Below are 15,397 nucleotides of genomic sequence, written 5' to 3' on the forward strand. Positions count from 1 at the left end.
TCATCACTTAAACGACAACATGTTAAATTACCTTGATTTTTTATCATCAAAATAAGATTCAAAAGCCATGTTAGGCCAACAATCTCTCCCTTTTTGATGATGACAAATAAGGAGCAAAAATGAGAGAACCTTAATAAGGCTCCCCTTACAATAAGCATACTTTTAACAATGTTTGGAGAAATATAATCCTTCATATGTTTAATTTTCACTTTCGACAATTTTCAAGATCAAGTATTAGTGTATCATAGTTCATATCAACATATCAGCATTAGTAACAACAGATCGTGTCTTAAGTCATCATATCTCATATCATATCAACATTTGCATTTTAGCTCAAACTTCTTATGTTTGCTTTCTCCCCTTTGCTATTTATTATTTCAAATATGTTCTCATTTTTGCTCTCAAATTTCTCTCCCCCTTTTGACATCAATCAAAAAGAGAAAAATAACATAGTCACAAGGAGACACAGAATAATTACAAAGATATTCATATTCAGTGCAGCAAGGTGTACAAAGTGTCACGAATAATGGGAGATACATGCAAAAAAAAATAAAAAAATAAAAAGAAATTCAAAGCCAATATACATAGATAACTGAGATACAACACAAAAAAGCAACAAATATATATCATCAACATAAATTTGTATAATAAGCATGTCTTTATTTTTGGATTTTATGAATAACGTGCTATCCGCCTTTCCTCTTGAAAATCCATTTTCTTGTAAGAATTTGCTCAACCTCTCTTACCAAGCTCCAGGAGCTTGTTTTAACCCATATAATGTTTTTGTTAATCTAAATACATGATCAGGGTTATATATGTCCTCAAAACCATGGGGTTGTTCCACATAGACTGCTTCATTAATAAATCCTTTAAAAAAGTACTTTTTTACATCCAAATACATGAAAGTAAGCTATGTTAGGCCTTTTTCCTTTCCATAATTCATAAGGACTTTTATTTAATCTTGATCTATTGGAAACTCTATTCATTACATAGCATGCGGTATTAACCGCTTCATTTAACATAGTCCTAGCCATTTCTTGAAGGGATCTATTCTTTCTTTTGACAACTCCATTTTGTTGTGGAGTTCTAGGTGCTATGTCTAATTCCATATTCATTGCAAAATTTTTCAACATCTTTATTATTGAATTCTCTTCCTTGATCACTTCTATTATTTAGAACACCATAACCTTTTTCATTTTAAAATCTTTTACACAAGTTTATTAGCGTATTACGTGCTTAATCTTTAGAGGCTAATAAAAGTACCCAGGTAAACCTGGAGTAGTCATCAACGATGACGAAAGCATATTGCTTTCCTCCTTTACTTTGTGTCCTAGTGGGACGAAATAAGTCTAAGTGAATAAGCTCTAAGGACCTGCTAGTGGAGGTGTGTTTCTTCTTCTTAAAGTTGGACTTAGTTTGTTTTCCTAATTGACAAGCATCACAAATTTTATTTTTAACAAACTTTGTGCTAGGTAGTCCTCTAACTAAGTTCTTCTTAACTAGCTTTGATAGTAAGTCCACACTAGCATGTCCTAGTCTTTTGTGCCATAACCAACTTACCTCATTCATGGTTGCTAAGCATGTGGAATTTTAAGATTTTAACTTTTCAAAATTTATGCAATACACATTATCAATTCTTTTAGTGGTGAATAGAATATTATGTTTTTCTCTATTTTCAACTATACATATTTTTTGCTTAAAAGTTATATCAAAGCCTTTGTCACTTAATTGGCTTATGCTTTAATCCATCTACCAACAACACATCATCAATGGTGAGGGAAGGTTCTTTACCTATTTTACCAATCCCAAGGATTTTTCCTTTGGCATTGTCTCTGAATGTGACGTATCCATCATCTTTTAGCCTTAGTGTGGTGAACTTGGATTTATCCTCAGTCATGTGCCTAAAACACCCGCTATCCAGGTACCATTTGTCTTTTGATGGGGTTGTCCTAAAACAAACCTACAAGAAGGGTTCAATGATTTAATATAAGGAAAACATAATAGGGTTATGGTCCCCAAGTCAAATTAGAAACAATTTTCACATTCTTTCTTTCCCCATTTAGAGAGAAGAACACAAGTGAGGCACTTAAGGATTTGATTGTGGAAGATCAAAACTCTCTGCTAAAGGCTGTTGGACAATCAAATCAGACACATATATGAATCTAAGTATTTATTCCACATTTAGTATGGATCCAAGTATTCATTCCACATTTAGTTTTCTTAATTGAATAACATCATGATCTTGGGTTATTAGATTTATGGATTAAAGTTAATTCCAACAATAGGTATCAAAGCTTAATTATGTTGTTGATTAAGAAACTGTGCATGATATGATCTAGGAATAATGGAATTTAAAGAAAACCTATATTTGATATGTTGTTTCGTGATTTTATGGATCTAGCCTTAATTTGGGATTTCTAAGGTTTGGGAGCATTTTGGAATAATTCAAATTGAAAAAAAAAAAAAAGTAAAACCAGAGCATATATTTCTTGTCTCAATCGCCTAGTGCGATTTCGAATGAAAATGCACTGAACATTTCGTGGGCAACTCTCAGATTGACTCTTACGTATGTGTGTTATTTGTGCAAGTAATGATTGGCCCAAAGGAAGGTCATTGCTAGGCCAAATAACTTGCATACTTACAATGATAAATACGTTACAATTGTTAGGTTATCCATGTGAATAATAAGTCAGTCCAAAGAAAAACTTGTTGTTTGACAGGACTTATTGTAAGTATTTGATCACTGCATGAAGGATACCACTAACAAGTTAATATTTCTGTCCAAAGATAGAATATTAATGTTGTACTAGGTATCTCGAATATTAATGTTATACTAGGTATCTTCAGATGGGGCCTACTTTTATTTGTTAATATACTTGTTATGTATATATGGAATTGATTTATGAATTTAATATGACTTGTATATTATGATTGAGAATGTTGTTTGGTTTTTTGCTTTGCATTCACTTACCGCATCTGTTACTACGATTTCTGCCAACATAAATTCCATTTCGATGCCTAATGGCTCTAACTTTAAGAACTGGAAGGAGAACATCATGATTGTTCTAGGCTGTATGGATCTAGATTTTACACTATGGACAGAATGGCCTCCCGCCCTTATGGATACAAGTACCTCTGATATGAAGAGGGACTTGGAGATGTGGGAGCATTCTAATTGTATGAGCCTAATGATCATGAAACACTCTGTTCCAAAAGCATTCAGGGGCACAATGTATAATGAGGATAATGCTAAAATATTCCTTGAGGCACTACGAAAACGTTTTGCAAAAAATGAAAAGGTTGAAGCAAGCAACCTTTAGGCTAGTCTTGTTTCAATAAGGTATAAAGGAAAATGTAATATGAGGGAATACATTATGGAAATGTCTAACATCGCTTCAAAGCTAAAGACACTTAAGTTAGAGTTGTTTAATGACTTGTTTGTGCACTTAGTTTTGATTTCCCTTCCCACACAATATAGTCAGTTCACTGTGAGTTACAAACTTAGAAGGATATGTGGACTTTGAATGAGCTTATTGCTCATTGTGTGCAAGAAGAGGAAAAGATTACACAAGAGAAGACAGAAAGTGCTCGCGTAGCAACTTTCTCTAAGGATAAAAAAAGGACGAAGAATAAGGATACTGCAGTTGGGACATCCCAAGGAAAACTGCAAAAGAAATCAGACCAAGAATTTGTTTGCTACTTCTGCAAGAAGGGAAGACACCTCAAGAGGGACTGTCCCAATTACGCTACTTGGTAGGAAAAGAAAGTTATGCTTCTAACTTCAGTTTGTTCTAAAGTTAATTTGGCTATAGTACCTTTACATACTTGGTGGGTAGATTCGGGTGCTACAACTCACATAAGTGTGTCAATGTAGGGCTGCCTAAGAAGGTGAAAGCCTATTGATGTTGAAAGATTCATCTTCATAGGCGACGAAAATATAGTTGAGGTTGAGGCAATTGGGAAATTTAGATTGTTATTTAAATCCGGTTGTATTTTGGATTTGGAAGAGACATATGGGGTACCGTCTTTTAGATAGAAGTTGGCTTCAATTTCTGTATTGGACAAATTTGCTTATTCTTGTTCTTTCGAAAATAATAAATTTTATCTTTTTCAATATTCAAATATGGTTATAATAGGATCTTTTGTTGACAATTTATATATGTTGGATACTATTGCCTCTAATAATGAGTCTTTGCATGTTAGTTCACAAGGTACTAAACGCAAATTAACTGAGGATGATTCCACCACATATCACTAAATAGAGAATGGAAAGGCTTGTGTCAGACAGAATCCTGGGAGCCTTTAACTTAGCGGACTTTAAAGTTTGTGTGGAATGTATTAAGGGGAAACTAACAAAAAAGATAAATTTAGGTGCCAATAGAGCCTCAGGTGTCTTAGAACTGATACATACTAATATATATGGTTAATTTCCTACAACTTCTTGGAATGGACAACATTATTTTATCATGTTCACAAACAATTACTTGCGCTATAGATACCTTTATTTGATACACGAGAAGTCACAATCTCTGGACGTGTTCAAGGCTTTCAAAGCCGAAGTTGAGAACCAACTAGGCAAGAAAATTAAGGCCGTGAAATCTGACCGTGGTGGTGAGTACTATCGTAGATATGACAGATTAAGAGAACAATGTCCAATACCCTTTGGTAAATTCCTAGAGGAATGTGGTATCGTCCCACAATACACCATGCCAGGGAAACCTAGCATGAATGGTGTTGCTAAGAGACAAAATAGGATGCTTAAGGACATGGTAAGAAGTATGATTATTCATTCTTCTTTACTTGAATCTCTCTAGGGAGAAGCACTAAAGACTGCACCATATATACTAAAAAGGGTGTCAAGCAAGGTAGTAGCTTAAACTCCTTATGAAGTTTGGACTGGAAAAAGGCCAAGTATTAGGCATTTACACATTTGGGGTTGTTCGACTGAGGCAAGGCCTTATAGGCCTAATGAAAAAAAACTGAACCTAAGGACAATTAGCTGCTACTTTTTTGGGTACGCTAAAAAGTCAAGGGGTTATAAATTTTATGATTCCTTGACAAGGACCTTCTTTGAGATGGGAAACACTAGGTTTCTTAAAAAAGTTGAGTTTGTCGAGGGGTGGGGGGTGGGGTGGGGGGAGATAAGGTTAGGGATATTGTCTTTGAGGTGGAATTTATTTCTCTTCCTAATATTGCTATTGAATGTGTTCAAGAAACAATAAAAAAGACAATATCATTGTACTTTGTACACAAAATTAGGATATTGTTCCAAAACAGCAAACTCAAAAACCTTAAGAAGTGATGCCATTAAGGAGATCCACTAGCGAAAGGAGAAGTGCCATTTTGAATGATTATATTATCTTTCTCTAAAAACATGAGTTTGACATAGGTGTAGTGGAAGATGATCCAATCAACTTCCATCAAGTCAAACAAAGTTTTAATTCTCAGAACTGGATTGATGCCTTGAATGATAAGATGAATTCCATGAAAGAAAATGTCGTTTGGGATCTCATCAAATTACCCAAAGGTGTGAAGCCCATTGGTTGCAAATGGATATTTAAGACCAAGAGGGATTCAAGGGGTAATATTGAGAGATATAAGTCACGTCTAGTTGTTAAGGGATTCACTCAGATGGAAGACATTGATTATAGAGAGACTTTCTCTCTAGTTTCATCGAAAGACTCTTTCAAGATTATAATGGCATTGGTGGCTCATTTGGACTTAGAGCTTCATCAGATGGATGTAAAGATAGCATTTCTCAATGGTGACATTGATGAAACAAATTATATCGTGCAACTTGAAAATTTTATCTTTGGAAATCCATAATATATAGTTTGCAAATTAAAGAAATCCATCAATGGGCTAAAGCAGGCTTCCCATCAATGGTATCATAAGTTTCATCAAGTAATCATATCGTATGATTTTAAGGTAAATTTAGTTGATGATTGGGTATAACATAAGATCAGTGGGAGTAAGGTTATATTCCTAGTTTTGTATGTTAATGACATATTGCTGGCGAGTAGTGATATAGGCTTATTGCACGAAACCAAGAGATTTCCAACCAAAAATTTTGAGATAAAAGATATTGGGGATGCCTATTTTGTATTAGGTATTCAGATACATCGAGATCGCTCTCGAGTTATACTTGGGTTATCATAAAAGAGCTATATCGAAAGGGTACTTGCTAGATTTGGCATGAAATATTGTCACCTAGGAGATAAACCCATAACTAAGGGAGAAAGGTTCAGTCTTAGTCAATGCCCCAAGACTGGGGTTGAAAAGAAGGAAATGTAGAAGATTCCTAATGTGTCAGCTATAGGGAGTCTTATGTATGCTCAAGTATGTACGCGTCCAGATTTGGTGTACATAGTTGGAATTTTATACAAATATTTGAGTAACCTAGGATTGGATCATTGGAAGGCAGCCAAGATGGTTATGAGGTATCTTCATAGAACAAAAGACTACATGCTCACCTATAGGAAATCAAATCAACTTGAGATCATTGGGTATTTTGATTTTGATTTCGCTAGATGCCAAGATAGTAAGAGATTCACTTCAGGCTATATCTATCTTTTGGACGGAGTTGCTATTTTCTGGAAGTGTTAAGCACACTCTCATAGCTCCTTCAACCACGGAAATATAATTTATAGCATGTTGTGAAGCATCTAATCAAGGAATTTGGTTGCACATTTTTGACACGGGGCCGCATATCTTAGACAGGGTTGAAAAAGCGATCAAGATCTATTGTGACAATAGGTCTGTGGTACTGTATTCAAACAACAACAGAAGCTCCACCAAGTGAAAGCGTATTGACATCAAGTTTCTGGTGGTTAAGGAAAGGGTTGAGAGTGATCAAATGTTGATGGAACATATTGGGACAAACACCATGGTTGCAGATCCACTCACCAAGGATTTACCGCCCAAGGTGTTTCATGAGCACACTACTTGTATGGGTGTCGTCTTGTTTGATAATGTTGCGGTTTAGTGGGAGTTTGTATTTTTTTTTTCATGTTCCTCCTTGTAGACACTTGTTTTGTATTATTTTCTGCAAAAATAAAGTTATAATGGAATGCATTTTTATGTATTTGTGACTTTGAAGGTTATCTTCCTTTTGGAAGAGCTAAGGACTAAGGAACTAAGGTTGATCTCATAAGGAATAGGGTAGGACTAGTTGGGATATGCATGTTAAGGTTAAGGACAATGCATATTACTATGCTACACATCCATACTCGATCTATTCCATTAACTGTATTAGTGTGGTGACCATTGATGGGTTTAGTTACGAATATGAGTGTAACGAATGCTGCTTTGATCCCATTCTAGTATATGAGATGAACAAAATTGAATTAAGGAGATGTTATAAGGATAATAGCCATATTGTGTACACTAAAGGATTGGGTAATATAATTGTTTTCGATATTTATGTGTTGCCCAAGTGGGAGATTGTTAGGAAGTTTTAATTTCCTATTGTGGGCTCACATATTTAAGAACAATTATTTTACTGGGCTATTTGTGTAAAAACTCAATACTGAGTTAATTTAGGATTGATGGGCTTCTAAAATTAACCTAGTATATAAGGAAAACATAATAGAGTTATGGTCCCCAAGTCAAATCAGAAACAATTTTCACATTTTTTCTTTTCCTATCTAAAGAGAAGAACATAAGTAAGGCACTTAAGGATTTGACTATGGAAGATCAAAACTCTTCGCTATAGGCTGTTGGACAATCAAATCAGACACATCTATAAATCCAGGTTTTTATTCCGCGTTTAGTTTTCTTAATTGAATAACATCATGAACTTGGGTTATTAGATTTATGGATTAAAATTAACTCCAATAGATTATGGTATCAACTAATGGTACTAGATCAAACAAACTAAGAAATACCTAATCGGGTGCTTAAGCTTAGTGATTTGGAGTGGTGCCTATGAAAATTTCTTCAAAAAAATAAAAAAAATTGTTTACAAAAGTCTTCTTGATTTTAAAACTTGGTCGAAAATGAAACCCTATATTTTCAATCAAACTCATGCATCTTCAAAATCATTTTCAAGTTGGTAACACAACCCAATATCTCTTTCTAAACCCATTTTCTATAAACATTTTCTTCAAGGATTAGTAACAAAATCAATATCCATTTCAAATGCTTAATTTGAAATCGGTTACACAGCTTGACAATTTTGTCAGAATCAAAGAGGAGCCAAACAATTAGGAGAAGAAAAAGGCTTACATTGAAAATACTAGGGTTCTACAAGAAATAAATATGACTTATATAGCCTACAAGAATAATAGGGGAAAGGACTATTCTACCCTAATATAATACAAATAATTATTATTACTAACATCCCCCCTCAAACTCAAGATGCTACACCAAGAAGCATCGAAATTTTGTCAACCAAAAAATGAAAGCGTTGGACAATGTAGGACTTCGTAAAGGAGTGAACAACTTGCATGAATGAGGGAACAAAGGGCAAAGTATTAGTCCCTTACTGAAGGTGGAGTCCGGTGACATGACAATCAATTTCAATGTGTTTGGTTTGTTCATGAAACACCGAATTCCTTGGAATTTGAATAGCACTTTTATTGTCACAATACAGAGGAGTAGGAGTAGAAAATATAACACTCATATCAGCCAACAACCAACATAACCACACAATGTTAGTCATGGTAGATGACATCACACAGTATTGAGCCTCGATGGAAGAGCATGAAACAACTATTTGCTTCTTACTTTTCCAAGAAATAAGGGAGTCACCTAAAAATATGCAAAAGCCGGTAGTGGACTTTTGATCAGTAGGATCAGTAGCCTAATCCGAATTAGGGTAGGCACAAAGCTTCAACGATGAGGTCAAAGAGAATACAAGACTCTGATAGAGAGTCCCTCGAAGATATTGCAAGATGTTTGAAATAGCTGACTAATGCTTAGATGTTAGTGAAACAACAAACTAACTCATGATGTGGACAGGATAAGCGATATATGGGCAAGTAATAGTCAGATAAACCAAACTACCAACAATATTATGATACAAGGTGGGATCAGGTAGGGGAATACCTTCATAGGAGTGTAACGGGCATTAACCTTAAAAGGAGTATCAACAATTCGACTATCAGTGAGACGAGTGCGGTCAAGAATATCTACAATATACTTTGATTGGGAGAGCAAGTAACCTTCGGGGGAGTAGGCTACTTCAATTCCCAAGAAGTAGCGAAGTGGCCCCAAATCCTTCATGTCAAACTCCTAGGCCAACATCTTTTTCAAGTCCATAATACCATCATCATTATCACCCGTAATAATCATATCATCAACATACAAAGAAATAATAATATGGCCAGCAGAAGTACGTTTTGTTAGAATTGGTGTATTCCCAAGAGGGGGGGTGAATTGGACATTTAATTTTTCTCCTAGGTTAAGTTAGAAGTCAATATGTTTTGGTAACCTAGGGTCCTTTTACACAGTTCCAAATGTGCTGATAAATAAAATACGTGGAATTTAACTTAAGCACATCATTCATACAGTAACACATACGTGCGGTAAATATAAAGTACTGAAATGTAAATAGACACACGATATGTTTTTGAGGTTCGGCCAACTATGCCTACATCCCCGCCTCTAGCTTGCAAGCCAGAGGATTCCACTAATAGCTCACTTAAGGGTGCAGCGACACCGTTTACAACCAGGTCAAATTAACACAGGGCTGACCTCAACCTTAACCAGGTCAATTAGCAGGGGTGACCTCAACCTACACGCCTTAACAGGATGACACACCTAACTTTCCTAACCGGGTCTAAGCTAATTCGAGACTATTCCAGGGCTAGTCTCCCTCTTCAAGCCCGTGCCTGGAATACAACAGGTTTGCTTAATAAAAAAAAATGTACAGTGATTGTGCTTTCAAGTAAAGCAGATTTGTACCCAATTATGTTCAATCATATACACCACAATATGAAATAATATGTAAGCTCAATGTGGTCTAATATTTCAACTCTCAGATATATATATTTACTATTAGTGTAATGAGTGCGTGAGAGTAACAATCAAGCAATCTTTGTTTCACAAGTTATTCAGGCAAGATGTTCACACAAAGATGCTAGCCAAAAATATATATATATATATATATATGTATGTATATTTCAATGAGCGGGTTTTCTCAATCGTATGATGCTCTAGTAATGTATATGTTTGGTTTGCAAAAGGATATTCAATCTTTGTATTCAACAAATAATATGTAGGTCAATGAATATTGCAACAAAGATCAATATCACATAAACAAATATCTTTTCAAAGTTATATCAAGATAAACCACAAGATATTTGGAAATGTTTGAAGAGATTTTGCAATCCAAAAACAAATACAAACTTCACAAGATATTGCAATGAATGTGCAATACTTGGAAGTTTAATATAAGTCTTCTTAGGAGAGACTTATTAACAAAGTCTCCTAAGAATACTCGGGTTGGCTCTCAATTAAAATTGTCACAAACAATTAACACACTTGTGAGAGCAACCCTAGAAAGCAACAACACTTAAATCACACTTGCAAAATATGTTTGAGTGGAAGATCTGGTAAGAATAAGTGTTGGAGGCTCAATAAATGAGTATTATAAACTTTGGGATTTTTAGAGAATTTCTCCTAATCAAAGATTGCTAATCCATAGTTAATTTTCTTAAATGAACTCATATATATAGATATGGGAGAAAATATGACCGTTGGGGACCTATTGGGTATTATTAGAAAAGTTTAATGATGTTTAAAGTATTTTAACCCTGTTTAAAAATATTAACTGCGGTAAAAAATCAAAGCAACCTGAGAGGTCCGGTCGACCAAAAATGTTTCGGTCGACCAAGTCTCAAATGGTTCAGTCGACCAGAAAATATTGAACTAAGGGCACGGTCGACTAGGAGGGGGTGATTTCCCAATTTTCTAAGTTTCGGTCGATCAGGCCATTTTGAACTGGCTGGTACGGTCGACCTGACCGCTGGGAATTCTCCCAAGGACCCTTCGTTCGATAAGGTAGTTGGAGAACAAAAAGGGTCGGTCGACCAGATGGTCAAACTTTTAACCCCAGGGGGTTTCGGTTGACTAGAGCCTTTTGAACTACTTGGTTCGGTCGACCTGGTGGTTAAACTTTTGACCCAGGGAGGTTTTGGTCGACCAGGGCCTTTTGGACTACCTGGTTCGGTCGACTAGGTGGTCAAACTTTTGACCCAGGGAAGTTTCAATCGACCAAAGCCTTTTGAACTACCTGGTTCGGTCGACCAGATGGTCAAACTTTGACCCAGGGAGGTTTCGGTTGACCAAGCCAAAATAAACTGACTTTGCTGGTCGACCGAAAGTGCACCATGTGTGCATTTCGGTTCCGTTTCAAAACAAACAAGCCCAATTCAAGTGCCTAACAAACATATGTGAATATGTGTGTGTCCTAGGGTCACTTGGGGTCCAATTTGAAGACATCGAAAAAGTACGGTGTCGGTCGACCTTCGGTAGACCGAAGGGGTGTTCCCTAAGGTCTGTCTAGGTCATTTTCATTTTGAGTTGGTTATAGCTTACCTATTAGATCATGCAGGTGATGCATGCATGCAATTATTACAAGCCATAAGCCCTAATTATTATTACAGACCAATGAAATGAAATGTATTACAACATTGAATAGAAATTGGTCTTCAAGGTCTTCATTTTCCTCTAAGGGTCTCTAAGTGCCATCATATGATACCGCCAAGATAAACCTGCACATCAACTCAGCAGACATTAAATACCTGAGTATTTGTCATAATCAAAATAGGGTATGACCCATAGGGTCAACACGTTTAACAAATAAAGTTGAATCATGAGTACTAGAAAAGAAGCCAAGATAAGTGACAACCATCAAAAACTTCTCAAACCAAGCTCGAGGGGCTTGTTTGAGACCATATAAAGCCTTATTAAGTTTGCAAACCTCACCTAGGTTATGTGAGACACCAGGCAGAGGTACTATCTAAACTTCCTCCTTCAAATCCCCATTCAAGAAGGCATTTTTAACATCCAACTAAGAAATAGCCCATCGACGAATAGAAGCTACAACAATAAGAGCACGAACAGTTGTCATCTTGGCAACCAGGAAAAAAGTATCCTCATAATCCATACCGTACTCTTGGGTAAAACCCTTAGCAACCAAACGAGCTTTGTATAGCTTAATAGAGCCATCTGACTTCATTTTGATCTTGTAAACCCATCGAGAACCAATTGATTTCTTACCAGGAGGGACTAACACCAAGTCCCAAGTATGATTTTTATGCAATCCAGAAAGTTCCTAAGCAAAAGCCTGTTGCCAAATAGGATCACAAACAACCTCCTTAATGAGGTAGGCACACAAAGTGTGATGTAATGGTGTGATCCCAAGAGGGGGGTAAATTGAAGATTTAAAGTATCTTCCCAAGTTAAATCAAATAACAAATAGTATTTCGCAACCAGGGGTCTTTCTAAGCAGCCTCAATTCCCCCAATGAATCAAGTGTGCAAATATTTAAAACAAATATGACATTCTTTACAAATTAAATATTTGCATACATCAAACACATCATATCCCATTTAAGATTTAAAGCAGGTATGTAAAATAAATAAGCTAGATGTGCTGACATGCACGTATGCTACATATCTCATTTAAATTAAATATGTATGTATGCAAGATAGTTATAACAATAAATAAATAAACAAGCATAATCAAATTGAATTTAAAGTGAGGAAATTAAATAAGATAGATAGATAAATAGATAGATAGATAGATAGGTAGATAGATAGATAGATAGATAGATAGATAGAGAGAGAGAGAGAGAGAGAGATAGAGAGAGAGAGAGAGAGAGAGAGAGAGAGAGAGAAGATTTGTTATTGAGGTTTGGCCAAACCACCCTACGTCCCCACCTTAGGCATACCTGCTAAGGATTTCACTATTTGTTCTCGAGATTCGGCCAAACCACCCTACGTCCCTGCCTTAGGCATACTCGCTAAGGATTTCACTATCCCTGCTCACTTAAACGAGTGGAGCAGAAGTCATTAGAACCTTTCCTTATGGGGCATGGTAAACCCTAGCTCAATTACAGGGCTAAGCCACAACCATACAACCTCTCCTTACGTGACGGGGAATACCCCAGCTTAATAACCAATATGAGCTGAATTGGTCTCCTTTATAGGGTGGAGACACCCCAATTCAATTTACGAGCTTAACCCAACTAGTCTCCCTGATGGAGAAAAGACTCCATAGTTCAATTTACAGGGTGAATGATGAGTCCTTGAAATGCATGATTTTATACCCTCATTTACCCTTATTTATCCTTATTTTATTGTGTATTTACCCATTGTTATCATTGTTAGGAGCTATGCTAGGTTTGTTGGTCTTTTTAGGAAAAACAGGTTAAAACTAAGGAGTTAGGCATACAAGAAGCTAAAGGAGAAGTTGGGGTGGCGCAAAGCTCAAACTAGATGCTCAGCCAAACTTCTGAAGCTCCAAATCATCAAAGGAAAAGAAGGTTTTGCCCAACCAAGTGGTGTGACCAGCGATACCAGGGGTGACCTAGTCTTCCACTACAGACTGCAAAGTTTAGACTAAGATCAAAATGCTATAAGCACTACAAAAAATCAGGGTATTAGTGAAGGATCAAATTCATTACTAATACTTATAAATTCATCACTAATAGTGACAAATTTTTAAGTACTAGTGACGGTTTTAAATTAGTTACTTTATCTACTATTACTACTATCTATTAATGACAAATTTTAAACTCGTCACTAATAATATAGTATTAGTGATGGATTATAACCGTCACTAAAATCCTAATACCGTCACTATAAATCCTACATCGGCTCTACTCAAATTCGTCACTAATAGTAGGGTATTAGTGACGAATTACAAATTTATCATTAATAGTGTAGTATTAGTGAAGGATTAAAATTCGTCACTAATAGTAGGGTATTAGTGACGAATTACAAATTCATCACTAATAGTGCAGTATTAGTGAAGGATTAAAATCCGTCACTAGTAGCATACTATTAGTGATGAATTTTAATCATTCACTAATAATTAAAAAAAAAAAAATTTAATACTAATTTTTTTAGTCATCAGTTCTTGTAAAAATTTGTAATTACATTTTCGCATATATAACCTGAAACCATAATTACTACAAAATTCATAAATTATTCAAAATTTTGAATTCAAATACAAATTCAATTAAAATAAAGAAATAACATCTGTTCAGATAAAAAAAAAAATTCAAAAAGTTAAAAATTCAAATTAAAATACAGAAATTCCATTTGTTCAAATAACAATAAAAATTACAAAGAAATAATGAACAATTGCATCTGACGGCTGTAGTGCATGCATGGCATTGTGCTGATGTTATAACAGCCGTGAACCCTACAAATTAAGAATCATAAAATAAAAATTAGTATACAAATGGAGAGCATAATGGAGAGCTGACGCTTAGTATAATCAAGAGGAAAAATATAGAGAGTGTGCCGTATAATAATTTTCAACCCTAAACGAATAACTGAAATGAATGTGAATGGTATACGTATGAATATATACAGTTGCATGCATCAAACCACGCATGTAAACACTTTAACTTGTTCTCAAAATAGAATATCCCTAGTGGTGGACAAATGATAATGCTTATCCATAGTTAAAATCAAATGATATGCCATGTATATTAATAGATGCAAATTTAGGGCTTAATAAAATGACTTTTCGTTTAACTTTCACTCATCCTTTCAAAAATATTTTAACATTCAATGTATCATAATTATCTTTGTATATGGTTTTTTTTTTTGAAAATATTTTAACGAAACTTCGGCAGCATGTTGTCTATAAATTAGACATTTTTCCATAAAACCTATACTTGAAATATGGTTGTTTTCATAAAAGAAAATATTTCAAGCATGCAACAACCTATATCCACTACCATTATGCAAATCACAATATAATGCATTAGCCATGCAGTTAGCGTTCAACACAAGCATGTATTTCAATTGTGAACATGGCTCTCCACGTACACGAGATGGGGGGGAGTGAACATGTTGCCAGTTTTTCATCACTACCAAATTGTCACGACACCCCACTATGCATCTAGAGAACACAAGTAGAGACACGCTCGAAATATGTAAAGACAATTGACAAAGCATGAACGATGACAACAATGTAAATACAACTTCTTGAACTGTCCACATTGGACAATCCAAGAATGGTTGAAATACAAATATTACTAATCGTAAGTGAAACAAATAATTAACATGTTCAATTGATTATTAGTCAATATAGTATGACTAATAATCAATTGAATTTCAACAATTATTTTGTCTCACATATACGATGAGGCATGAATGTATAATAATCATTTTTGAACAGGTCTAAGCTTCAATGAACACAATAAATAATAGTA

The sequence above is a fragment of the Malania oleifera genome, chromosome 2, assembly GCF_029873635.1.
Source record: "Malania oleifera isolate guangnan ecotype guangnan chromosome 2, ASM2987363v1, whole genome shotgun sequence".
Lineage (NCBI taxonomy): Eukaryota > Viridiplantae > Streptophyta > Magnoliopsida > Santalales > Ximeniaceae > Malania > Malania oleifera.